This window comes from Rousettus aegyptiacus, unplaced genomic scaffold, assembly GCF_014176215.1.
Source record: "Rousettus aegyptiacus isolate mRouAeg1 unplaced genomic scaffold, mRouAeg1.p scaffold_m13_p_4, whole genome shotgun sequence".
Lineage (NCBI taxonomy): Eukaryota > Metazoa > Chordata > Mammalia > Chiroptera > Pteropodidae > Rousettus > Rousettus aegyptiacus.
The window spans coordinates 43,941,087-43,968,677 of NW_023416307.1; the positions used below are offsets into that span (position 1 = coordinate 43,941,087).

The 27,591-nt window shown below is 37.4% G+C and overlaps 1 protein-coding gene and 1 pseudogene across 17 annotated transcripts in view; both read left to right on the forward strand.

The window, feature by feature from the left end:
• Window positions 1-27,591, forward strand: part of LOC107505903 (LIM domain containing preferred translocation partner in lipoma) — a 607,668-nt gene that overhangs the window by 139,636 nt on the left and 440,441 nt on the right. For all 17 annotated transcript variants that reach the window (XM_016136314.2, XM_036219277.1, XM_036219274.1 and 14 more), the window contains one exon: window positions 17,984-18,046. The gene's annotated coding sequence lies outside the window, so the exon portion shown is untranslated. The remainder of the gene's footprint in view (window positions 1-17,983; window positions 18,047-27,591) is intronic.
• LOC118601996 lies at window positions 6,022-6,137 on the forward strand (annotated as a pseudogene).

Consider the following 27,591-nt stretch of genomic DNA (forward strand, 5'->3'; position numbering starts at 1 on the left):
TCCGGGCGTGTGATATTGGAGTAATGATCTAGAGGCGACAAGAGGCAATTAGAAAAGTGCCGGTGCTGGCTCTGACCCTGTGTATCTGGAGTGTAGGAGGACAAGCAGAACAAATAGAGCGGCTGCAGGCAAAACTGCATCTTCAGAGAAGATCCATCTTCAAGAAAGCCCACCAAATTCCCTTAAAATGTACCTCCAAGGAGGGTAGAGGCACTTGCAAAGCTCCTTGGGGCCAGGAAGGGCCTCATCGTCTTTGTCTCTGTATCCTGCTGTTTATGTGGTACTTTGTTCATAGTACTTGCTTTTTCTTTTCTTTTTAAATTTTTTTTTGCGCTTTGCCTTTTAATTTAAGTTCTGAATATTGGAAGGAATGTTTAAGAGGGGTTCTGACCGGAAAGAGCTGAGTTGGGTGATTCTGTTTCTCTTCTTGGTTCACCATTTCCTCATCTAGGTAGTGTTGGGTTCCATGATTTGGTTTCTATAACATTCACTACTGTGGATGAAGGGAAAATACTTTTTTTACAACTAGGATTAAAAAAAAAAACAAACATGAATATGTCGATATTTTTTTGTAGTGCTGAGTGTTCTGGAAGGAGTAATATGTTTCCGAAAGTCCTTTTCCTTAAGCAGAAGACTTCAGCAGGCACACTGGGCTCACATAATTTTAGCTTTTAGCCTCTATCTGTCTGTCTCTCCGTCCGTCTGTCCATCCATCCATCCATCCATCCACCCACTATTTACCTATCTATAAAAGATGGTAGAATATAATTTCTCTTATTTCTTAGTCATTCTTGGTTTGGTGAATCAGGTAAACTAAGGTGAAGAAAAATAGGCTTCTGAAAGAAAAACTTGAAAAAAAGTAACATGATTCTTTGAAAAGGATTTTTCCCAGGCTAGGTTATATAGTTTCACAGACCCTTGGGTGGGAATTAAAAAAGTCTGGACATACTGAATCTCTGAAAACCCTGTGAATGTGTGATGGCTAAGCTTTTTTTCTTCCTAGCACAGATGGAGAGAGACTTTTTTTCCTCCAGTAAAACAGAACTAGTATAATCTTTGAAACCTTTAAACGTGATTTGGAAAGATGATTCTCTATGTAATGTAAATCCAAATATAAAATAAAAATTTTCAGCAATTAGACAAAATGTGAATTTTTCAATTACCAATTTCTTTCTTGGCAAAATTGAACTTTCTTCATGTTATTCTTTTATCTATATCTGTCTATCTATCTATTTATTAATTAATTTATTTATAATTTTTAAAAAAGTCTGTTTAATTCGGTGAATTCCTGGCTTCCAGTGAACATTTTAACTAATTGAATGCATTGGAAATGGTTTTAAATTTATTATGAAAACAACCAAAAGTGAGAAGTCACTTTTTCTTATAGTTCGGTGCTGTCACGTCTTTTCCTGATTTTAGTTTGGTTGGAACCAGCTTGAGGGTATTTGATTCCCAGTAATGTTTATCTGTTGCTGTTGGTGAATTACAAAAAAAAAGTAGAGTTTCTGTATACCCATCACCCAGCTTCCTCTAATGTTAATGTTTGACATAACCAAAGTATATTTATCAAAGTTAAGAAATATCATCAGTGCAACATGATTACTTAAATACAGATTTTATTCAGATTTCCTCAGTTTTTTTTTTTTTTTTTTTTTTTTTTTACTAATGCCTTTTGTGTGTTCCAAAGTCCAATTCAGGATACTACTCTGTATTTGGTCATCGTCTGCTTAATTTTGTCCTGTTGGTAACTTTCTCAGCCTTTCCTTGTTTTTCATGACCTTGACACTTTTTAAGTGCATCAGGCACATATTTTGTAGAATGTTCCTCAGTTTGAATTTATCTGATGTTTTCTCATGATTAGACTGGGGTCGTGGATTTTTGGGGAGACTGCCATAGAGATGAAGCCCTTCTCATGGCTTCATATCAAGGAGTGCATGATATCTACATGGTCTATTATTACTAGGATATTAAGATTGCTGCTGATCAGTTTTGTTTTATTATGTTTCATCTAAAGTCTGTGACTATTCATACTCTGTCTGTCACCTTTGCAAATTAGTGGTGACAATCACTGAATACTCTTCAAACTACCAGTTTCATTCTAATAGAAGGCCAAAACTCCCAAAGCATGTGGCACCCGAAGCTCAGAAAATACCCTTGGGACCTGAGGCCCATGTTGGGGCTTGCTGCAATCTGTCCTTGAGTCTTAACCCTGGGGCCTGCCTGAGGCTCCGGAGAATTGAGTGACAGTGCTAGTTTTGTGTATTTTTACCCAGTTTAAAAGCAGAGATTGGGGCCCACCTTGGAAACCAAATTTCCAACAGAAGGCACAACACTAGGGAAAGTAGGAAGGAGTGGCACGGTCTTCACCCATTCTTCCAGAAAACTGACTTTGGAAGATGATCCTTCTCCTTGTTTAATATAGTTTAATGGATGTCAGCCGTTATCATACCTTCCTATCCTGGAGGAAGAAGTGATGGAGCTTCTTTATTATTTGACAAGAGAACAGAATTTTCCATAGCCATAGAACAATATCAGAAGGAATGAAAAGGTGAAGTGTTTTATACCTCTTTTTTTTTCTCTCTTTCTCTTAGCTCCATGCATTGATGCATTGCACATTTACTGAATTTTTACCTATCTGTATTATTTTCTGAGGATTCACAATGGGGTTGGGAAAAGGAAGTGTTGATGACTAGAGTTGGAAATGAACCTTAATTTATGTCACAAAATATTTGAGGGTAGAATCTTAGGTTCTATGTGTGATGATATTGGTATCCCAATGGGTAAAGTGGCAGAGTTGCCCTTTACTAATCCTTGAACCTGTTTGGTTTTCCTGATCCTTACGGGGTAGAGCCATTTTCCTTCTCTGGCATTTGTCGTCACAGTGTCCTATAACCTCTTGCTATTGAGATATAGGATTGAGAGAAATATGTGTGGAAGTCCATGCATCTTCATAACTATGGTAAACTTGTCTCCTTTCTCCAACTAATGTTTTACTCTGTTCACTTACTGGAAGGTGAAGATTGAGGAGGGATGGAAGTTGTGCTGTCCAGTATGGTAGCCACTAGTCATGTGGCCATTGAGCACTTGAAATGTGGCTAGTGCCACATGTCGAAGGGGTGTTATGTTATTTTGCAAATATTTGTAAAATAATTTTTTTTTTTTTTTTACTATTCTTTTTAAATGCGGTGACTAGGAAATTTAAATTGCATGCATGGCTTGTTTTATAGTCTATGAGACAGTGGTTAGTGCCTGGGAAGAATATGGAGTATGATAAATTGACCTTGTGTTTTCCTCTGAGTTCTAATAATTTGGCATTAAGGAGAAAAGCTTCAACAGTCATAAGTTTCATTAAAAAAAAGTCTGATTCAGATGAATTGGCTCATTTTACATTATTGCTTGGACTAGAGAAGACTCTGACATTTGGTATTTTCATAATTGAGAACATAACTTGCTGACTTAAAAAAAAAATCACAACATTTTGTGCTTGGCCTTAGGTACCAGACTCTGAGCTCTTTGGAAGTAGGGGTTGTGTCCTTTTCTCTTTTTACCATAGTTTTCCCCAAAACCACACACTAACCAGCACATAGAACATGGTTAATGGGCGTTTGTTGAGAAACAAAATAACTTTAAAAAAAGAGAAAGCCTGTGAAGCTACCCTGTATTTATGGTTGGGAGAGAGTCATATCTACCTTTATAAGGCAACCCTTTTTCTTAAGTCAGCCACCAAAAGTAAAGAACATTGATCCAAGTGTTTATTTACTTCTTGATTTAATTACCATTCTCATCAGGTATCCCTGTCAGCTTTACTTATGATAAAGAATCTTTTCAAAATGTTTAACCTCACCACACCTTTGGGTAACAGGAGACAGAAAAGGGTTCTTTGCACTTGTTAATGCTCATCTGGTTCAGATATTATATCTAAGGGCCTGAAGACTAGGTGATTATTATTTTTCTTTTTGTTTGATCCTTGCCACCATCTACTTATACTGTGCAGCATGTGGGAATAATAGTGAAAGATGAGTTTAAGCTTAGTTATATTGACTTTTCATTTGAGTTTTTTATTTTATCTACTTCATGATGAGCCAGAGCCTCTGTAAGCACATGACTTACAGACTCTCAGTCTTCTATTACTTCCGCTCTCCTGATTCTTCCCTCTCTAGTTCAAGCCCTGGGGCTGGGTGAGGAAGCAGACTTTGTATGATGTTATTATTTGGTCAGAGCCCTGTGCTGATAAATTCGAGAGCCTTTATGATCCCACACTGGGCATGATGTAGACTCAAACTGATCCTTAAATCCAGCTATGGTCAAAAACATGTTGTCTTGGTCAGAGGAAAGCTTTAGAGAATCTGCAATGGCTTTGTTGCTCAGTATTCCTAGAAAAGGCCTCTTGAGAGAGGCTTTTTGATTATATACAGTCTTATTTCTCAGAAGTATTTGAAGCTTTACTCCTTCTGCAAAGCAGAATGGGAGATGGCAGAGACTCCTTGAAGTGTGTACGGGCAGCTATAACGAGTAGAACAAGGATTGGCCTTGGAGTCAGAAGACCTGTGTTTATGCTCTGGCTCTTCTATTTTCTAGTTTTTGGATTTGAGACAAGTAGCATATAATCTTTGAGCATTAATTTCTTCATCTGTTAAAATTGGACAATATCTATTTCACAGGTTATCATATGTTAATGTAGGTTGAGTGCCTATTTTAGGAACTAAAACCTAGGTTTTATAAACACTAAATGAATTTGTTTTCTCACAGACATCTTATGATTTTGCCATTGATAAACCAACAGCCATCTTCTGTCTTCATTTCGGAGGTGGGGGAGGAGGGCATTGGGATGATCGTGTGGTAAAATCTACTTTAATTCTAGCTGTGCGAAAAAAAGCAGGGAAAATGTGGTAAGCAATTGCTTCTAAAAAGCTTGGGCTAAAAGCACTTGATGGATTTGTGCTGGCTTCCCGGTAGACTCATCTCTGTACTGCCCGCATAGCACAATTAATAGTTATTACTCAAGAAGGAACAAATAAAAAAAAATGAGAGCAGGCATAAAAACATCCTTTTATCTTTCTGATGATGGTCCTTTTTGTCAGGTCCGTGGAGCCATACATGTGAATCATACTGGGAAAGCACAGTGTGGGTGACTAGAAGGAAGATCTTGTGGCTCATTTCTTACCCACTTCCTGGGCTGGGGAAATGTCTAAGCTCATCTTTCTTATCTACTGAAGCCTTGTCAATATCCACTACCGTTCTCCATGCATCTTCACAAACGAGGGCCTCTTTCTCACATCCTCACTCTAAATGCATCAACGTGTAGAGAGCCAGTTTCTCTCTGAGCAGAAAATGTTGTAAAGAAAAAGCAGAATATGGTTGAGGGAAAGCATATGGCCATGGAAGAACACTGAAGTAGACGCGACCTGAGCATGAGCATAGAAACACTTACCGTGTTTGTTTTGTGAGGGTGTGAAATGAGTCACAGTTCTGCTACAGACTGGCCACCTGACCTTGGGGACTTCACTACTATGCTACTAGACTCCATGAATCAAGTTATGCCACTTGTAGTCTTAAGGATTAGTCAGACCCAAGGGAACCCTGACTTTGAAGATGAATGCCCCAAGTGGGCATCTAATTCTCCTGTAGATTCAACTTCTTAGGCAGGATGTTGATGAGAGTCATGGATTTTAGGGTCTATTTCTGGGATTGCATTCAGTGAAGCAGCAGTATTTTTGGTGACCTACATAATGTCTCTGAATATTAGTTTTGTCATCTGTGAAATAGGAATAGTATTTCACAATGGTAGGTAGTATATGTTGTAATATGCCCGGTATAGAATAAGTTCTCTACAAATGATTGTTGTTGTTGTTATTATTATCAGTAATCACAATTCTTTTCCTTTGCCCTATTTTATAGGACTAGAAAATAGCTACAAGAAATATGACTTGTGCGGACGTGGTTCCACAGCGTAGCTGTTATCATGTCTGCTTTACATGCAGAAGGTCCTGGGTTCATGGCCCAGTGGAGCCATGGTCCATGGTCTATGGCCATGCGACCCTGAACAAGCCCGATGTCTGATCTCGAAAGCTAAGCAGGGTCAGGCCTGGTTCGTACTTGGATGGGAGACCACCTAGGAAGACCTGGTGCTGTAGGCATAAAATAATAATAATAATAATAATGATGATGATAATAATATGACTTGTGGAAGGTCCTTTGCACTAAATAGACAGAAACTATATATGGTAAGTAATGTCATTAGAGAAAGTTTGAAATCAATTCCATCATCTTTTGCATTTTCACTCATGGATTATTTGTCCTCAAGTCTTAGGTTTTTTGTTTTTCGGGGTTTTTTGGCCACATCTTTTTAATTTCCCCCTTTTCTCTATTATTTTACCATTTCCCTAAAGCCAAGCTCTCATTGCCTCCTCTTGCTCTACTGTTGTTCCTGCCTCCAGACTCTTCTAGACCCTGGTTTTCAAAGAGTGGTTCATGAAGCAGCAGTATCACCATCGAGCCTCACAGCTTGCTAGAAATGCAGCATTTCAAGTCTCACTCAGACCTGCTGAATCATGGGGCATATCTTCCATCTTGTTGGTGTATGTCTAAGCCATTTTGCTACCACCCTTGCTCAGAGTCCATGCTTGGCTAGTGTGTGTGTATTCTGTCTACAGAATATTTCCCGATTTTCATTGCTCTTATCACCTCTTTCGCAAGAGATGGTTGAGAGGGTAAACATGGGGTTATGTAAAGGCAACTGCAGTAGGAGTATAGTGACTCAGTCCAAGTCATCATCCAATACCTTATCTTGGCTATAGAATGTCTGAAATGGTCTGTATACTTTCATATATTCTCCTCATGAATCTTCTCCATACCACACCAAAACACCAAAATTATTAATCGGATCCTATCACATCCCCTCCATACAGTGGTTTTCATGGTATCTGTAAACATTTGAAAGACCTTTTTGTGGCCTGCAAAGCTCTGATAGACCATGCTTTTTCCTTTATCTCTCACCCCTAACCTCTTCACTCAGTAAGATACAGATACACTGGCTTTCCTTTTGTCCTGTGTATAAGCCAAGTTTGTTAGCACATGACTTTCCTTTGATTCTGTATATGGCTGGCTTGGAGTGATTATACAAAGCTCAGTACAAATGTCATCTCAGAGAGGTCTTCCTTAATCTCTAGCTAACTTTTTCCCATTATTTTGTTTAATATTCTACATAGTATTTATGGTTCTCTGAAAGCATGGTTAGTGTGTCTTTGCTTTCTTTATGTACATTGCGAACTGTTTTGCTGAGAGATATCTTATAATAATAACGATGACTTGCTGGGTGCTTACTTATTCTAGGCACTGTACATAGTAATGTCTAATGGATTAGTCCATTTGGACAATTTCATTCTCTTTAATGAATTATTTATTTGTATCTTTGTCATCCTCTTGTCTGAAGATGTCAGCTCCCTAAAGGTAGGGACAATGTCTGGTTGTTGCCACTGTATTCCCAGCACATAGAAGTTTGCCTGGTGTAGGAGAGGTGCTCCCTCAGGAAATGGTTGCATAGGGAATGAATGGATCCTTGATGTTTATCATTTGAGCACAGGTCTACATAGAAGGAAAAAACAGAGTCTCTCTCACCCCCATTCCAGATATGTTCCAGGAGAACGTAACCTTAAATTCATCTTTATCTTTAGTCTAAGGGAGAGAGCAAGCTTTGGAATCTGATTAATAATTTACTCTAGTGACCTTGAGTCCAGATGCAGAACCTGACAATCTGAGAGAGAGGTTCTTGAGTGACTCTTTAATGTGAATAAGTCCCTTCAAAAGCCTTAAGTTTGGCATTTGATGTGACTGAAAATACAAGACCTTCCGATTTTACGTTCTCTTGCGCACATTGTCGATGTGCATATGTGAACCTTTTATTATTATGGACTTAGCTGGCAGTAACCATGGTGAGTAGACCTATCACACAGCATTTTTCTGAGTCAGTTTAAAATGCTGACAATTAAATATACCGTACTCTTTTAAGCGATCCATCAGTCTCTCTTGTTGTCATGGTGACCGGGGTATATTTAGAAATGTGACAAGTACACTGAGTTCAATTGCACTTTTGCCAAAACATAGTTTTGCAGCTAAAATTGAATTTCCTGATTGAAGATCCAAGTGCTGTTAAGGGGGCATGATCGTTTCTATACATTATTCTGGAAGCAAAACTTACATCATTCTATTAAATCAGAGTACAATTCTTATCAGGATAGTATGATATTGACACTTGATGTGGTTTTACTTAGAGCTGATGAAATAACGTAAAGTAAAGGTGGCATCATGTTTTTTTCTTTAAAAATGAAATTGAGCCTCACCAATATAACAAGTTTAATGGTTAATTCCTTTATATATTTATAAAGAAGTTGTAGGTAAGTATGTATGCATCTATTCCTGCAGATCACATTATGTTTAATCTAAAGAAATTTATCAAAGACCTCCTCTCTCCAGTGAGAGATCTGACCTTGGATTGACAAGTGTTCTTATTTTAACCCAAACTTATTCCTTCTGGGTTTTAAATCAAGTGGAGTAAGAAGGTAAAATGAACATGACTGTTTGCCAAAACAGAAGAAAAGGAAGTCTTCTCTCTCATCTAATCAGAAACTTAGTTTGAGTCCTCACTTCCCTGTGGTCCTTTGTCCTTTCACCACAGTGCTGAGAGTGATGTTAGGTATGAACTGCTTGCCTTTTTCACCACAGAAAGTTTAGGAACTTACGCAGCGACTCGGTCATTAGTACAACAACCCTGCTTTCATTCCTGGCCAAAGACAGAATCTCTACTCTTGAGGTGAGAAACAAGTACTCCTGGATACTTTTGCTTCTCTGTTTTCAAGGAGCTGAATGCTTTAGCATCTGGGATAGATTTCGAGAACTTGATGATGTGGTTAAACTATTTCTTTTATCTGTATTGCAAACAAGGTTACACACATCCTAGTTATAACAATGAGTAAGAGTTACTGAGTTTTATTATATGCTAGGTGCTGTGTATAGTAAGATTTTAATGGATCATTTCATCAGAGTTACACAATAATCTTATGAAGTAGATCCTATGGTCATTCTCATTTTACTTTAACAAAACTGGCTTAGAGAAATTTTGTATCTTGACCAGGAGTATACCTTGATTAGTAGTAGAGTTTGGATTCTGATCCAGGTGCTCTAAGAATCAGTGCATGCTCCATAGAAGGCACACAATGAATATTTGTTGACTAGCCAATGGCCTATTCCATGGTAAAGTCAGTCAGATGTTTCACTGTTTCCAAATGCTCACTGAAGTGGCAGCTATATAAAGTTAAACAGGTAGCAGGATTTGAAAGTAGAGCTGAGCCATTCTGTTTCTTCCCTAGTGGTTTAGAACCACAGGATATTAGTCCTGGCCAGGAAGGGAACATACATAAATCCTATCTAGTCCAGTGGTTTGGTCTCAGGACCTCCTTATACTCTTAAACATGAGTTTTAGTTTATATGACTTATAGCTAATGATGTTCATCTAGAAATTAAAACAGAAATAAAAAGGACATTTTTAAATGTAAAATATTTATATGAAAATAGTACATTTTCCAAAACAAAGCAGAAAAAGAAAAAAACAGTGAGCAAAGTGGCAACTGCATTCTCACTGTTAATTTGTTGAATTATGTATTTTGATTAAGATTTATGAAGGAAATCCAGAAAAAGATTTCCAGAAAGAATTTGTAAAAGAAGGAAAAATGAGGTACTTGTGGATTTTCTTCTTTGATATAACACCAAACCTTGACAAGTGATAGTTTTCTGAAGTTTAGTTACAATGTGAAATCTGAAATCAATGAACTTTTTTATAGTCTGTTATATTAAAATCCACTGGTCTAATTATCAATATGAATGGATCTCCATCTATGATTTTGTAACATCATTCATTGGTTATTTGGAAACTATTGGTTCTCCAAATTATATGGATCTTTCCAAATGTCGACGTATTTTATTCCGTAACATAAAAAAGTCACATTTATTGATATTACTACTAATTTCATCAATAACGTCTTTTAGTTAGTAGGAAGATGTCAAGTGCATAATATTAGATACAAGATTTTCAAAATTTCAGTTTTCACTTTAAAACTTGAATTTTGTCATTGGCACCAAAAACTGTTAGCTAGCTTCCTTCAAACGATAGGCTTTTTTGGTTTATTTTTGAGAAAATATCCAGGAAAACCTAAGTCTGAATGACTATAGTTTATCATTCATTCTTTTAAATAGAAATGCTGTTCCATGCAAAGAGCTGATAGTTCAGCTTTTAGTTCAAACAGTCATACAAGTGCATTCTTAGAAACAGCCATTGCATTTTGGAATACAGCAGAAGTGCTTCATGCATACTTACTATTTCATTACACAGAATATTAAAAAGATGTCTACTCAAGGACTGAAATTCAATAAAATTAATAATTTTTAATACATTAAGAACAGTCTTAATGATCATCTTTTTCCTCCCTTTTACTGCGGGTACCTGGTGGTGAAAAGTATGACTATCAGCACATTTCAGTGCCATTGCCTTGATACAAGTTAAAACACCAGCATTGTTGTCAACTCTTGCTTTTGCACCTTTGGTGCAAATGTCAACACGTTGAAAAAGGCTCATCACATCTTGGTAGTATTATGAACTTGCAGACCCTTGAAAAGGCTTTGATACCCCTCGTGTGTTTGTGGGCATTGAGAGCTACACATCTTTCTGTTCTTTCATTTTATAGGAAAGGAGAGCTGGATGAGACTTACCCAAGAAAACAGCACTAGTTAGTGGTAGAGCTGGGACAAGAACCCAGTTATTACTGCATTCCTCTTTTGTCTTTTTTTTCCTTTTGGTTTACTATTTTAGTTTTAGGAATTTCAAGGTAGATGTTTCTGAACTTCTTTTGCGAATATGGTGATACCAACTATATTTAAACTTACTAATAAAGTGTTCCATATTTTTTGTGTATTAAACCCTTTACATATTTTCCCTACTGTGCATTTACCACTGTACCTCTGCTTTTCAATAGTAACCACTGCTGCCTCTTTATACAGAACATGCTTTGTCTTAGCCAAGGCAGAGAAGTTGAAGGAGGAGTTAACCAATTGTTTATATTTTGGTTTAGAATTCTAATTTTTGTGGGGAAGAAGAATCAGTGAGTTTGGGTTGAAGCAGCGACTTTCTTCTTCATCTAGCCTAGTTAAAAGTCACAGGAAGGGAAATTGTACGCACAACCATTATCTTTCATATCACAACAAGTTATCTTACTAGACAACTGCCCCCCTCCCCCAATTCTTTATTAAAGCTCCCTTCTCTCTCTGTCTATCTCTCTGTCTCCTTTTCTATGGGAGAGAGGGAGATTGTTCAATAAAAATGATTCCTAACTTTGCTTTTGCTTATGTTAGTATTTTATGTGATCTATTTTCTTTTATAAATATTGGTCAGACTGTTAAATTGTAACGAAGAATGCTGAGAAAGTTAGTAGAACTGGACTCAGATATTATGTTTTCTCTTTGATACCCCTCTCCTATTTTAGAGTAGCTATTTGTGGGGTTAGATCTTGAGAGAAGTTGCAATGTACATAAATCTGGCAAACCTTGAGTTGGCTTATAGGCTCTCTAATGTGTTGTTGTTTTATTTTCAAATAAGTTGGGTGTTCTTTGCAAGATCTCTCTCTCTCTCTTTTTTTTTTTTTCCTATTTCTCATGAAACATTTGATTGCTTCTTCTCACTTGTGAGCTTTTTGAGTTAAACTCTGTTTCTGACATTTTTGTGATTCTTTTTCCATGTGTGTCTTGGTTACCCAAAAGTAGGATCAGATTTTCCCTTTGGTCACCTCTGTGCATTAGCTCTTCCCTAAACCTAGGCCTTTGGTGACTTCTTTCTGCAAATCTATTTCTTGCCATTAGTTACCTGCCAACCATTTTGTATTTTTAAACTTATTTCTTAGACTTCTAGTTATGATTTTTCTTTGCTGTTTATTAGACCTACAAATTGCCTAGCAGCAGTTCTGTTTTAACTCTTCGAAATGTGTTTTCTGCCTTCTTGTCTAAACTTCTGGAGCATGTGGACTGTCTTGTGCTTGGTGCATCTTAGGAGCTCCATGGATGTACTGAATGAATGTTATGTTTATCCAGGGGTTTCTTCTTCAAAGGGCATTCTTCAAATTTTTGTCTAGAGATTTGAGCTGTTGTTTATCTCTCAATATTGAGCAGCTAAATCTCCAAAACACACAACTGCAATGGTCCATGTTTTAATGCAGACTCCCACTGCCAGGATGTCACACATGCCTTCCCTGACAGATGGCCATTTAGCCTCTACTTGAACATTTCCAATTCTTTGTGAGGCTATTTGTTCTGTTGCTGGACACCTTCAAGTTTAAAGTTCTCCTTTGCATTGCTCTGAAATTAGAGTTTCCATCATCTCAACCTTTATAGTTCTAGCATTGCATATTTTGTAAAAGTATAATATGGCTTGTACACAACACATCCTCAGATAATTGAAGATAGCTTTAATTCCCCATTCACTTCCTCCTTCAGTCTTTTTCTTGATACCTAAACATCCCAGGATTTAAAAACATTTATATTTTTTATCCCTTCTCTATTTCCACATCACTCTCTAGATTGCCATCATGCCATTTAACTCTAAAGTTCTTATTCCAACTCACTTATTTTTTCTTAGATACTGGGAACAATCTGAGTTTGTGGGTCTTAAAAGCTGGGATATATATGCTAGCATCGAAACTTACTAGCTGTGCGACCTCGATCAGATTAATCTTTCTAAGCCTTGGTTTACTCAGATGCAAAATGGATATAATAGTAACTTCTAAGAATATTTTTAAGGATTAAAGAATATAAAATGCTTATTAGCTCAGTTACAGAAGTGTAATGTTTAATTAATATTACTTTGATTTTGACTAACTCTTTATTCTTTGATCTATCCACTGATTTTCCTTTTTTACATACATGACTTGGTTTTTAGAATTCATTACTTCATTTTCTCCTCCCTCACTTTCTCTCCTTCTCTGAGAGTTTTATTCATACCCATAATCTTTAAAAAAATCTTATTTTTTCTAGATTTGTTTTTCCCTTGATTTTGTAATTTTGAATCTATAATTTAACATGGTTTTCTTGATAAATAATATTTTTTTCTACATAAATCTTTTCAACTTCTGCCTACATTTCTATTCAGAAGTTCAGCCTTTATTATTCTTTCTGTAAAAAACTTTTTTTTTTCCCCTTTAATGAGTTAAGGATGACTGGGTCATTGCAGGTTACTTAACTCCTCACTGGACCTCTCAATACTCAGTAGCTTTTAGAATCATTTAATCAAACAATATATATATTTTAAATTAACTCTTTAATTAATTTCAATCCAACCGACATTTACCATGCACTTCTAATATGACATGCATTGAATTAAATGCTATAGGAATTATATAGAATGCTTTTTTCATTCATTCGATAAACATTTTCTTGAGAACTTACTAAGCACAGATTCTGGATTTTGGATTTGGATTAAAGAAACTTAGTTTGACAAGATCTCTTTTCTCAAGGCACACCAATAAAAGTTACAAGACAGTGTGGTAATTTTGGTGGATCTAGATATGAAAACAGGCATTAAGGTAGTCTTTAGAAAGGCTGCTTCGATTAACCTTTCTGGGTCAGGAAAAGCTTCACAGCAGAGGAGATACTTAAAGGTTAAGTAGAGACTCAGAGTCCACTAGAAAAATAAGACCCATATTAGGATTTTGTTATATTTGGTTGTAAAGGCCTTTTTTGAAAACCAACATCTAAGTTCCATGTGTTACAGTAGACTCCCCTTCCTCTCATCCCTAATTGCACGTATGCAATATTTTTTATTCTTCTGTTTAGTTTAGGGGCCTTAGAACCAGCAGAAGAACTGAAAATAGGTGTGATATTATAGACTTGCTTTTGAGACCTAATTATATGAATCCATATATTCATAATCCAAAGTAGGAAAATAACATTTATACATAAAAATAATCTTATGGTGGTAGGACATATTAGGAAGTCTTCCGCTTTCATTTACTTCTTATAGAACAGCTTAGTGCCTTAGTGTCTGAAGCACTGTTACTGATAGATATTAGCACAAGAATTAGCACTGAATAATTATGTATGGAGAATTTGCAAAGAATTTTTTCTCTCTTTATTCCAAAGTAATCATGCTGTATTTTTTGATTTTATTTAGAACACAAGATCAAGTCTGCCCATAACTAGGTATCTAGGAAAGAGTTCCTTTACCATTCTTTGCGTCAGCTTTGTCACTTATTAAATGGGAATATTGCTGCTATTACTGGCAATAACACCGATTTTACCTCACTGTATTGAAGTAAAGAGTAAAATCATTAATCTCTGTGAGAGCATAATGCATATAACTGGTCTCAGATGCAAATACATAATGTACCTTTTGAGTGTCCAGATTGTCAGCTACTTAAGTAAACGTGAGCTTAGCTTAATTATTTTCCACCTGTTTCTCCAAATTTTCTGAGGTAGCTTCATGTTTTACTCTCTTCTGTACCCCAGAGTGACTGCTGAAAAGTGCTATATGTTCAATAAGCACTTGTTGATTGATTTTTTAAAAAGTACTAGTGATATTTTTGCCTAGGATTTCTAAAACCTCTCATTTAATTTCTAGATTATAAGTTCCTTTGATAGAACCCTTATAAATATCACATGAAGAAGTTGAGCATTACCTTTAGGCCAAAGCAATTTACTTTTCAAAAATCTGATTAATTTGAACACAATCAGCCAGGATGTCAGAAGATCTCAGTGCCTCTGATAGATGCTGACAGGTGAGGAAATTAAAATCAGGGAGGGAAGCAATTAAATACTGGCAAACATTACTTTAATGAGACAACCAAATCATTCATAAGCCATGGAATATGTTGTATTTTTGATAAGTATCTTAGGGTGGCAGGTGAGAGAGTGCATTTAAAAATGTTCTTCATACGGGGTTTGATGATAGCAATGGAAGACATTCCATGTTTGTCATTTAATGTCTTTGGCTTAATCTAATGTTTCAATTGCTTTTGGGAACAGATGCTCTAATAATCATGCTTAAGATTATGACATTATTTAATTTAAACAAATCTTAGTAATCCTTTCACCACTATCTTCACCACCATGTAAAACTTACCAAAATACACAGAGTCCAGAAAAAATAATTATTGGTCTTTTGACAGTGGTTTGGGGATAACTGTGATCAAGACTTGTGAAGAGAAACAGAAAAATGTATATTTCATAGAACTTCTAATTTAAAATATTTGAGAATTATAATGCTAAGAGCGGGAACCCAGGTCCTCAATTGTCATACAGGTGTTTTCAAGACAACAGCCCCTATTCAGAAAGGACATCTGGGGCAACAGGACTAAAAATTTACCCATTTATGCGATTAGTGAGAATTTTAAAAGATTCTGTCATATTTCCCATATGTGCTGTAGCACTTGTGAAAAGGTATTAAGAGGCATCTTTACATGGGTCTTAGCAAGTGGTTAGAATTTTTGTTCATAATGTTGGAATCATCATCCTAGAATAACATTGCTTAAAAATTGTCCTAGGGTACAGTGGTCGATTAAAAAGATACCATGGTTTGTGAAAGCTTCTTGATACAGGCCTCTTTGCTTTTTCATTTCTCATATCCTTCTATTCTTTTTCTGCCCCCCTCCCCATTCTCCATCCTTTTCTTTTCCATTCTTTCTCTCTTTTTTTCATGGCTTCATTTGTTTCCATTTGTTTTCCCCAAAATATGGTCAAAATGATCAATTATTTTATATTAGTCCTAGCTAGGTTTGGTAAGTCTTGCTTTTGCATGGATTTTAACTAATAGGTTGATGTTTTATAAGTTAGAGTTGATTATACAGATTTCTCTATTTTTGGTTGTAATTGCTTCTGGAGATGAGAACATTTTTCTTGGGAGAGGATGGATGGGTGGTTTGACAAAGGATGCAGACCTGCCAGGTTCTGGGTCAGCAGTCATAAAATACACAGAGACAGCCAAGGATAACTGACTTCATACCAAGAAGCTAGAGTGGGATTTGTCAGTTGTCCCAGATGTCTTTATGGGTCTAGTGGAGAACTCCATTGCATTAGGAAATACTCTGGATTTACTGAGTACACATGGTACTCTAATCATGTGAAGATGGCTGGTGAACTTCTTAGCTTGGAAGGCTTCAGCTTTTCTACTGCTTAAGATGAGACTTACTGATGAAGGTCCCTTCGTGAAAATTTAATGGTGCTAACTTCTGTTGTTTCTGTGGCTTGTGTTGTGAAAGCTTGCACAAGGATGTTGCATCTCTGAAACTTCACCGAGAGGAGCTGAGAAAAAGTGTTCGTGGTAACCCTGCATCAAACATGGTGACACTGCATCAACTCAGTAATGTGTCACCTTCTGGTTAGGCCACAGACGTGAAGTCTTTTTTCCTCTTACTTGTGAGTGAAGTAGGACTCAAGGCTAAATGTTCTTTGGAGCCTTGACAGTTGACTTTTGTGTAATATATAGTCATTTTCCCTTTACCTCCAACTAGAGTACTCCCAAATGGGAGGCTACATTATGTCCTTGCTAGTTTTAGTGTCAAGATAGAAGGTTAAATTTTTACCTGTTCCATATTAACCATGTAATCTTTGAAGTTTGGTTTCCTTATTGGTAAAATTAGGGTAAAAAGGTCTCATTGGGGTTATAATGAGGATGATTTAAGAGAAAATACTCATACAATATTTTTCACACTATAAAGATTTTGGTGGCATGTGGAAAGAATTTCTTATAGGGTTTCCTATTAACCATGTTCTATTCTTAATCTGATTTGAGTCCTGTATGAAAATGGGATATATTACTAAAACTCCCCAGAGGTCTTATACTTCTAAATCAATCTATCCATTATATTAAAATAAATTTCTTTGTTGCAGTCCAGTTGGAAGCTCCATCTCTCTGAACCTAAGGCACAATATAGACACATACTTTAAAAGAAATTGAGATAAATTTGCATGTCTTTTGCTTAAGCAGTATCTCTTGCCTTTTGGTGTTGAGGAGACATTTGATTTTTAAATTTTGAGGCTTTGCCTTTTGGAACAAAAGTTCTTCATGCTGTTGTTAGGGAAGCCATGTGAGACTGGAATAGATAAATATTGTGGTATTTTAAAACTAGGAGCATAAAGTACCCAATCCAGAGGTATTCTCTAGCGTTGCATACTTGTAACATCATTCTTTGATCATATAAACATGGGCTCATCGGAAAAAATTTTACCATTTTGTATATCACCACTGTCAATTTCTATAGAAAGGACATAATGGAGGAAAATCAAAATAAGTTTTACTGATCTTTGGCTATGAAATAGATATTATAATCTTCATTTACATATGAGAAGATTGACACTCAGAGTTTAAGTAACTTGCCTAAGGGCTTTGGTAAGAGGAAGACAGGTCTGACTGGCTCTAAATCCCACATGTGTGTCCTACTTCTTCATGTCAGTGAAATAGCTAGTTTTATTTTATTGTCCCCTCTTCCACCAAGCCTAGTGGATCAAGTCAATGAGCTGTTTGTGTTTTTCCCAATCTAATATTCTAGGAGAGACCACTGGATCAGAGGGTCCAAACTCGTACCCTGCTGTGTACTGTACTGTGTAGTCTTAGGCAAGTTACCTGCTTTTTCTAAACTTCAGTTTCCATATCTGTTAAATGAGGACAATAATACCCATTTCACGTGGCATTTGTGAAGTCAATTGTGAGAAAGATGTTAGTTCCCTTCTCATCTTCCCTTTCCTTTTGCGAGCTTCTGTTTCCCTACCTATGAAATGAGTAGAATAATGTCTTCCTGCTTCTTCACCCGGTTAGTGTGAGATGAAACAAGATAATGAATGTGAAAATGTTTTGCAAAATAAGAAACTAGTATATAGATATGAGTGTTTATGATTATTTATAAATAAATATACCTTAGTACCTAAGAGTAATTTTTAACTATTTCATTTACAGGCACTAGCATTGCAGTTTGCTGAACCTGGTATCCACTGACCGTTCCAAGAGCTATTATCTGAGGTAAGAGGAGATTGTCTTCATATTTATGAAATTCTAATGGGCATCTTAGTCAATAATGTTTGAGGTAGATTTCACTCCCAACAGAAGAAACACAAAGGTATTTTACCAGCACAAAATCTGAAAAATGGCCAAGAGAGTGAATTGCCCTCTTTTAAATGTCTTCTTAATTTAATTTTTCCTTTCAATTCTTAGCTCTTAGGGTTGAACCAAAAGCACAAAAATATGAGCCACAGGGAAGATTCATATTTAACCAGTATTTAAGTGTCCATATTATGCCATGTACTAAAATGCTCTTATTGATCATCATCTTGTACCCCAGCTAGCATGTGGCAGGAGGGTTTTCTCTCTAGTTTCCTAGTCCTTCAGTGTGTTTTCACTACACTGATGTCAGAGTTACCTGGCTCTGAAGGGGCCAAACATTACCAGTCTGTTCCATCACTGTCTCTTAGCTGCTCAGAAAACATCTCAAAAAGACGTTATCCAAGGCTACAACCTAAGAATAAGAAAATGAGTTAGAATCTTTTGAAACTCAGGACCCATAGTAATCTGAATTTCACTCTCCTGGGGGATCACTGTGAAAGAGATCAGCCTTTTGCAGAAGAATGCATTCTTCTCCAGTTGGTCAAGAAAATGGAGGCCAGGGGAAAAAAATTGAAGGAAGCATGATAGTTGAAAATTTGCAAAATGTGAGTTTTCTGTTACAGCTAACCAGCTGATGTCTGCACTTCCCAGTTAGCTCTGCTTTGTAATATGTCATCTTTTAGAAGTCTTAGGAAGAAAGAGGTAAAGTACAAAATACAGTGTTCCCATAGAATAACTTTATGGAAGATTTGATATCAACATAAACATAATGCAAACATTTGTTCTGCTGAATATTTTAATAATTCCTTTGGTATGTTATTTCCATGATCTTGAACTTGTAAACATGACTTTAGTTACATAGACCTTTTGAAGAATTGAAGTTCGTTGGAAGTGCCCCATATTTGTAGGAGTTAGAAATTTAGAATCAAATGGAAATTATGGTGTTGCATTAATACGGTTTTCAAAGTTAATATTCACCATACACACTGAATAAAAACACGTCATGTGCAAACAAGGTGGGTGATGTATGGACTGCGAAACTCCTCTATAATTAGATCAGGCACAGCAGCCACTGGTGGTGTTTAGATTTTATTCTCATGACTACAAAAGAGAAGGTTACAAGAAAATCAGTAGCTAAAAATACAGGAATGGCTCCTGCCTGTCATTTGGTCCCTCTCTAGTTCATAAAATGCCCCTGCAAAAGACTCCCTTCTAATGTATTTTATGTATTTTCATGGATAAACTTATCAGAAAAGAATGTACTGTAGACATGTAGTTTCACAGTTTTTGATAGCTCTGTTAAGCAGAGATCTAACTTGTTCATTTAGAAACTGCAGTTATTATATTAATTTTTCTCCAAATGCTAATGTTAAATATTAATAGATTAACTTTGAAAAGTGGTTAACTATGCTCCCCACTGCTCCCCCACCCCGAAACCCATCTTGAAACTACAAAGAAGAGTTTAAGGAAGGCTTAAAAATTCATAAAAAAATTGCTCTTGAGAAAGAGAGATTTCTTATCTATCTAGATCGATCTATCTATCTATCTATCTATCTATCTATCTATCTAATCTATCATTACCTGTCTGTCTATCTATCATCTATCTATCCTCTATATTTTGGAGGTGAGGGCTGGTGGGGAGGGAAGGATAAAAACTTCTCAACTAACCTTTAGAAGGTGGAGAGGGAAATATTCTGGGGACATGCTGTAGAATTTAAAATAATCTTGTGATAATAATTGGTATCAGTGGCAGTAATGAAGAAAGAATAACAGTTTAAATAAATAATTAGATTTGACAGTAGATGTGTCAACAGGTACCCACATAATGAGTGTAATCATTGTTTTTCTCTGCTTTCAATGTTGATCCACTGACTGTGGTGTGTTCCCTGACCCATTTCCAAACCAAATCTATTTAAAGCTGCACTTCATGGAATCTGAAATGGTATACCCTGTTTACTATTTAGAGCTGATACCCAATGTTCTTTAATAGGCAAGATCTGTACTTGAACAAGAACAGGCTCTGGCCTCCTGTAGACTGTTGATTATTCTTGTTTTCCACAGGGTGAGGGTGATTCATTCGTAAGGATGAATAACACCCAATTAATTCTCATGGACTTGTCTCTATTACTAGAGTGAATTGTTTATTAAAATTGGATGGAAGCCTTAGTCTGCCTTAAATCAAATTAATTATTGTTTTCCGAAGTGGAGGTAGTAGTTATAAATTAAATTAGTTATAAATTAAATTATTTTCTTAGTTACCTGGATAAGATATTATTTTGGGGAGTTAAGCAGTATGTTTTATATTATGGTATGTGAACCAGAAGTTGTGAGAATCTAATTCTCATCTCGGTTCTTGCTCTGTCGCCTTGAGCAAATTGCTTTCCTTCTCCAGGATCCATTTCATCATCTAACAGCAGATGGAGTAGGACCAGTTGATCATGGCAATACTTCTAGTCAAATCTCCTATTACCTGTGATTTTATTTCTTAGCCAGTCCTTTCTCCTTCCTTTTGCCACTTTTCCAAAATTATGGCAAAGTCCTATGACTTTATGACAGAGCCTATGTAAAAAGTTATTCTCTTTTTAGCTTTTGATTCTCTTATATACTGGAAGAGCAGTTAGTTATTTGAATTATACATACCCTATGATCGGGCATTTATGCATTTGTCATTCCCTACCTTCAGCAACATTCAGTTTCTGGTTAGAAAGGAAAAAAAAAATCTATCTTCCCCCCATGTTTCTCTACTCCATTATTTGGGTCTTAATTTTAGAGTATCTGGTGAACTTATTCACCGTTAACATCAGTGGGTTCCTTTTCTGTTCTGTTGTTTGACTTTTCCAGGTTAAGTCATTGACCTGTAAGGAGAGGTTAGAAGTCAGAACCAGAGGAAACTTTAAGAATCAATCTAGCCACATTCTCTCATTTTAAAGATGGAGATTTTTGGGGGTCAAGGAGAGAATCCAGTTTGTCTAAGGTATTATTAGTTGCAGGTCCTGGACGAGAATTCTTTTGATTCCATAGTTGTATCTCTGTTTTAGGAGAGAAATCTTTCTATCAACTGCCCTTTTTCAACCCAATATTTAAAAGGCCATTGTCTTTCAGGTAAAACCAGTGTCAGCACAGGGATTTGAGATGCCCTTAAAACATAAACAGACTCTAGGCATCTCCATTAATCCCATGGGGCAATAGAATAGAGGATTCTGGCAGGTTTCTGCTCTGTGTTGACTAGGAGAATGTGGATTCCTCTGCAGTCCATTCTGTAAGAGATTCCTTGACCCTGACATCATCACCACTGTTTGCTCCACCTGCCTTCTGCCTTTTTTCTGATAGCAAGCTGAGGATGAGCTCCTCGCTGGCTGTTTACCATGCATAGTAGGAACATTAAAAAAAAGAAGACACATGAAGGATTAATAAGCAAGAGGACAGGAGAATAATGGCCAACACCATGAAATCTGGTTTCAGGCCTGCAATTCCCAGTTGCTGTGCTACACAAGATTAATAACATCTCTCACTATTTTAGAACTTCTCTCTGCCTTGTTGTTGTGGGACTGGGCTGGGACTGAGAAGCAGCTGAAACGATCTTTGCCAAAACCAAAACTCATGTTTTCAAGACCTTTCCAGGTCCACAGAAGAGAGTAGTAATTATTAGTTAGTTAGAGGACAACTTGGAGGTCACTGGATCTAAACACTTATTTTGGTCCTGCTAATATTGAGATGGAGAGTATGTAAGTTTTTTACTAAGTCCTAAGTTCAAATTCTGGCTCTATTTTTTTTTTTTTTTGCTATGACTTTGGTGAAGGGATGATCTATCTTTGAACCTTGGTTTCTATGTCTATGAGATGGGAGAAGTAGGAGAGTACAATAGCTGAGGGGCAAAGCTTTTCCCAGCCCTGATTTTCACGAGTCTCCGATTTGCCCCAGGCCCCATAGCAAGTTTGCAGCCAAAGCTGGTCTTGAATTCAAATCCCGTTTCTCTGGTATGGAATGCGTTCCAATAACTTCCACTGCCCATACTTTTCATAAACCATGTTTGCGTCACTCGGCATTGTTTTATTAAATAATCTTTTTTGCCTCTTGGTTGACAGGTCCTTTTCTGTCAATAAACTTGCCTAACACCATTGTTTTTAGTTTGTGTGTATGTGTGTATGTATGCATGTGTGTTCAGTGGTAGGGGAGTGAATTATAAGATATTTGGAAGCTCATATTTGAATCTATTAAATAGTTAGAAAAGATACATGTGCATAGAATAGTGTCCGTAATTTCAAGAGTTTTGTAGACCTTCTGAAGGCCATACATATGTTCTAAGTTAAGCAGAAGAAGATTTTCAATGTAGGAAATCGAAGGTGACATTGGGTAACATACATTTCCTGTCGTTCTGGGATTTTTTCCCCACAGTTCACCTATTGTTCTACTCTGGGTGTCACGATATTTATGAGCATTATTCTGGACTTTTATATGTGTCAAACTGTTGAGGTTTAATATTGAAACTTCTATTCTGATTGCTTTATTTGTTCATTTATCCACTCACTTATTCAAATTACTTCTAACGTAGAATCTGTTAAATGCTAGCCATTTTATTTTAATACAGTATTCCATTTAATCTCATAAAATAGAAAACTATTTTTCCCATTTTTTGTATGCAGCAACTGAGATCAGAGAGGTTGAGTAACTTGCTCAAAGTCATAAAGCTCATAAGTGTAGCACAGTCTGTGTATAAATCTAGATCTGCTCCAAAATAGGCGAGTACCTCCAGAGATAATACTGAATATGAATAGGAACGTCGAAACAATTCTTTAAGCCTTAGAAATCAATTATATTATAATTAATTAATTAATTAATTAATTAAATGCTTATCTGGCACCTTAAAGTAGAATAAGAAATTTTGGAGTTGTGCAAAATGCATTATAAATAATCAATATTTTTTTCTTTCTTTAAAAAACTTCTATCAGGTTAGTAGCCTCAATTTCTTTATTTTTGTAAGTGAGATGAGGAGGAGACAAAGAGTGATTAGGGTCATAGTACCCTGATCATATTGTGAGTTATCAACTGAATTGGAATTTCAGTGCTTTGGGGAACCCATTTGTTGTTTTCTCCCTGTTGTATTGAGCGTGGGATTTTTAATAGAGATTGACTTCTGACCATGCATAGATCAGCACAAATGCAGATGTGAGCAGCTAGAATTTGGATCGTGCCAGGATGTAATGACTGCCATATGTGTGAATCTAATGCTCAGTGCTCAGTGACTCTCTGTGAGTAGACATGGGAGCCATGAGAGTGAAAGCTGGTGTCAGAGATGGAAGAGGTCTCAGAGACTGTCAGGGACAATACCTTCAACTTACAGGTAGGAAGACCGAGGTGAAACAAGAACCAGATGTCATACTAGCACTCCACAGTAATAGCTACTCTGATTTTCTATCTTCCATCGGCTTATACTCACACTGACAGGCAGATAGTCCTGAATTGGGAGAACGTCGTATTAGCTGCGTGACCTTGGATGCATTACTTGATTTCTTTGAGTCTGGTTTTGTTGTCTGTAAAATGGAAATCATACTTGACTGACAAAACTGTTGTGATAAGTGATATGTCTTTGTGCTGTTCAATGAATGCATAGAAACATTGTCAATATAATTAATAACCCTTATCATAACCCAATGAAACAGGCACAGTTGTTCTGTTTTTACAGATTCTATTTCCTAACTTCATCTTGATAGTTTTTGGGTCTTTGCTTCTCAAAGTTTAGTCCGAAGACCAGGAATATCAACATCTTCTGGGAGCTTGTTAGAAATGCAGACCTCAGGCCACACTTCAGACCTCCTGAATCAGAATCTGCATTTTAATAAGATCCCAAGGTAGTTCATATACTCATTAGAGTTTGAAAAGCATTGTTTTAGGCCTGAGACCAATTTCAAGGCTATAGGCAGTGGCTTGCTGACAATGACTGGCACACTGCCAGCATTCTGGGCATGCCTTACCCATGCCTTGAGATAGCAAGAGGAAACTCTGTGAAGTTGCTCCCTGGGAATAATAGAAGGCTGGGTTGGAGGCATCCAGCAGGCTTTATCTTTTCAACGCCCTGCATTTCCTCAGAAGTGCTATTCACCAGGGGTCAAATTGGGATTGGGTCCCAAGCCTTTTTGCTCCAGAGTCCATGTTCTTTTCATTAAACCATGATGTCTCAGTCAAGAGGAATGCTGGGCTGCGTGTATGATAACTCTTCATTCCCCATAGTGTGAATATTTCCACACTGGCTGTTTTAATCTATTACTCAATTCCTAGAGGGAAAGAATTAAAAAAAAAAAAATTAGAAGCTCGAGTTGAAAGCCAGGATCCTGCAGCTTAATCAGTTATTTTCGTTTTTTAATGAGGGTGACTATTGTGAAATAAGTAATTATTAATTACTGAAAACTAATGAAATATTTTAGTTTCCTTGCTAAAAAAGCATATGGAAGCTAAAAGAAAACATATGGGTGTTTTTCGGGAAGCATATTGGTGAATGGACAAATTACAGTGGTGCCAATACGCGTTTGCTGTCTGGCTGGGGCCATCACTGCGTGTGCTGGCATTTGAATCCTTGTGTGTTTAAAGGGATTTTTTAAAATTCCCATCTGATGTGTTCCTTGGGTTGCCTCTGGAGTTACACAGCTTTGCCTCATAAATCTTTCTGCCATGCTTTCACTCCAACATTACTAGTTGAGTGTCACTTAGTATGAAACCTTTTCTATAAGCGCCCGCCGTGCTCTTCTTTCCAGGTGTCTCTCATCCTGCGCAGTAGACGAATAGGCCTGCCCAGGTGCTGGCTGTGTTGAGACTCCGCCCACTTGAGTTTACCACAGTGGAAAAAGCAGTTTCTTTTTAGACTGCAGAATTTAATCTCCGTGCTCCAATGTGCCAGCCATTGACTGCACTGCAGATTTTTTCCTTGTAAAATTGGAATGATAATACCAGTGCTCCTTAGCTCATATGCACTGCAGTTTATCCGATTTGTAGTCCATGCCCTTTGGTCCTCGTCTCTTTTCCTGTATGTTCCTTCTCTCTTGCTACATATTTAGTCAGTCTGGTAAATAGCTTGATGAATTCGGAGGTAGTCAAAACTGTTTTGGCTGCTGTAGGGATTGCATACACCTAGGGTTGTGGTGATCAGAGGCAACATGATATTTAAGAAGGTACTTGGCTGAAGGTCAAAAAAAAAAAAATGATGTTCCAGACCAACCTGACTTAATAAGCATTTACTTAGCACCTACCAAGCAAAGAGGCTTGCTAAGAAATTGAAGGAGGGAGCTGGCAGGTCTGTGAGGTGACTTTGATTCAGGTCCAGCCAAGACTCAGTGTGATATGTGAGCTCAGTAATTATATTTTCTCGGTAAGAGAATTTGGGGGACTCTACCTAGAGGTTTATTATAGAACCAGGGACTGGAGTTGGCTTTGGAAGCTGATTAAATGGACTTTTATGGGATATTACAGGGACTTGAGGATAAATCTCTAGCAGGCAATAATTAGCTTGAGGCAAGGCCCAGAAGCAGGTGAATACCAGCCATGTCCAGAGAACTGGGCATAGATGACAGAAATGTGTAGTTGAAAGACGTCACTTATTTTCTGGTGGGCCTCAGTCCCCTTACCTGCAAAATGTGAATGTCAGACAATTTGGTTCTCAAGAAGCTTCAAGAACTACAACTGGGATTCTATACGATCTCCTATTCCATAGCCAGATAAACATTTAGCTAAACCCTGGCAGCTGATACTGGCAATGGAGCAGGGCCTAGAACCCAGGGTCCTGTTCCCTATTTCAGTACTCTTTCTACTCTCCCACATAACATTATGATGATGTGCGGCTGGGTGACCGTTATTACGATAGCTTTTAATGTGTGAAACACAGAATTTTAAAATGATCTAAGACATAAAACGGATAGGATATTTAACCATCTTAGCTCCTGATGCTCTTCCACTGGAGAGGGCCAGCTCTGATAATATGCCGCCTTCCTCCGTTTTGCCTGTGTCGGCCCTGCTTCCCTGCTCGTAGGACCAGCACGTGTCCCGCCTTCCAGGGATACCTTTTCTCTCCACCTCCTGGCTCTGAAGTGTAGTCTTCGCATCAGATTTTTTTTTAATAAATAAACCTTATTATTTTATATTGCCATCTCTCCGTATTTGCTCTAACCCTCCCTCTGCCTGTCTCCTGCACACACATATTATAAGGACTCTGAATCTAAGGACTCTTCTCTGCTTTTTGGAATTTTCTTTAGCTGCTTGCACAGTGCCCTTGACTTTATGCTCAATAAAGAAGTACATGAGTGTGTTCTCCAACAGTTTTTACCTCTGCTAGTTTGTTTTTAATATGGATGTGAGATTTACAGGCTGAATTTCAGAGCAAGAAAGGAACTTAAAAACTATCTGTCTAGTTAACTCTTCTTCCAGAGAAGAAATGACTGACTCTATTTTTCTTGCCCAGTTAACAGTAGGTCTGAGAATGGTGCCCCCATCCGACCAAGCAGTGGGAGGAAGGTAGGAGTCTGAGCTCCTGCTTGCCACTTGGGCGGCCTTGGCTGGCCTGGATTCCTCCTTTCTACGAAGACCGTTGGGAGATAAAGGTGATACACGTGGTGCTGCTGCTGTATGAAATAGATGGAAACAAGCAGATAATTATTGGATGTCTACTATGTGACAGGGGCTTTCACACAGATTAGCTTGGTCAATCATCATAAGCTAGAATTCCCATTCCTATATGAGGGAGCCAGGTTGTAAATGGGACATTTAGCAAAAGCTCTTCCTTATATAATCTCTGAAGAGCTTACTGTAGTGGATAGGTGCTTGCCTCCTGGAAAGTGGGCATAACACTCTGCAGGGTACATACTTGATTCCGCGGGTGACTGATTGTGAAGAAAACAGGTTGTGATCAAACTTGAGGTGAGAGTCTGTGTGTTGACCCCAGGGATAAGAGAACACTCGACTCCCTCACTCTCTCCACACATCTAGTTCTGCGTCTTTGGAGAGCTGGGATTTGAGTGTCTCACACTTGAGTGTTTGTAGTATTCGCTTGTATTTGCTCTTATTGCATCTTACTCCCTCCTCCCCCTAGTCTCCACCACTGAGTATATTTTTCTCCCTCCTGTTCATCTTTTTCCCTTCCCTTTTTCTCCTGACTTAACCCTGGGTGGCCTAAAGTCCTAAAGGCTTTCCAATGGCAGAGTCCTCTGTACTGGACTGTGAAAATGCTGGCAGAGAAGACGATACACAAATCTGTTAAATACATAGTAAAAATAGCTTATAATCTATGAAACTCAGTATTAAGCAAGTTGATATTAACAAGGTTTGAGTGCTGTTCTGAAATGTGGCAGCTGCACACACATATTGGCTGCTTTTCCTCCCTACCTCTGGCAGCTTGCGAGCAGTGTTGCCATGACACTCCTTGGGCTCTGTTTAGATCAGCTATTTTCTGAAGGAGTCCCTGACCTTCCCCACAATAGAAA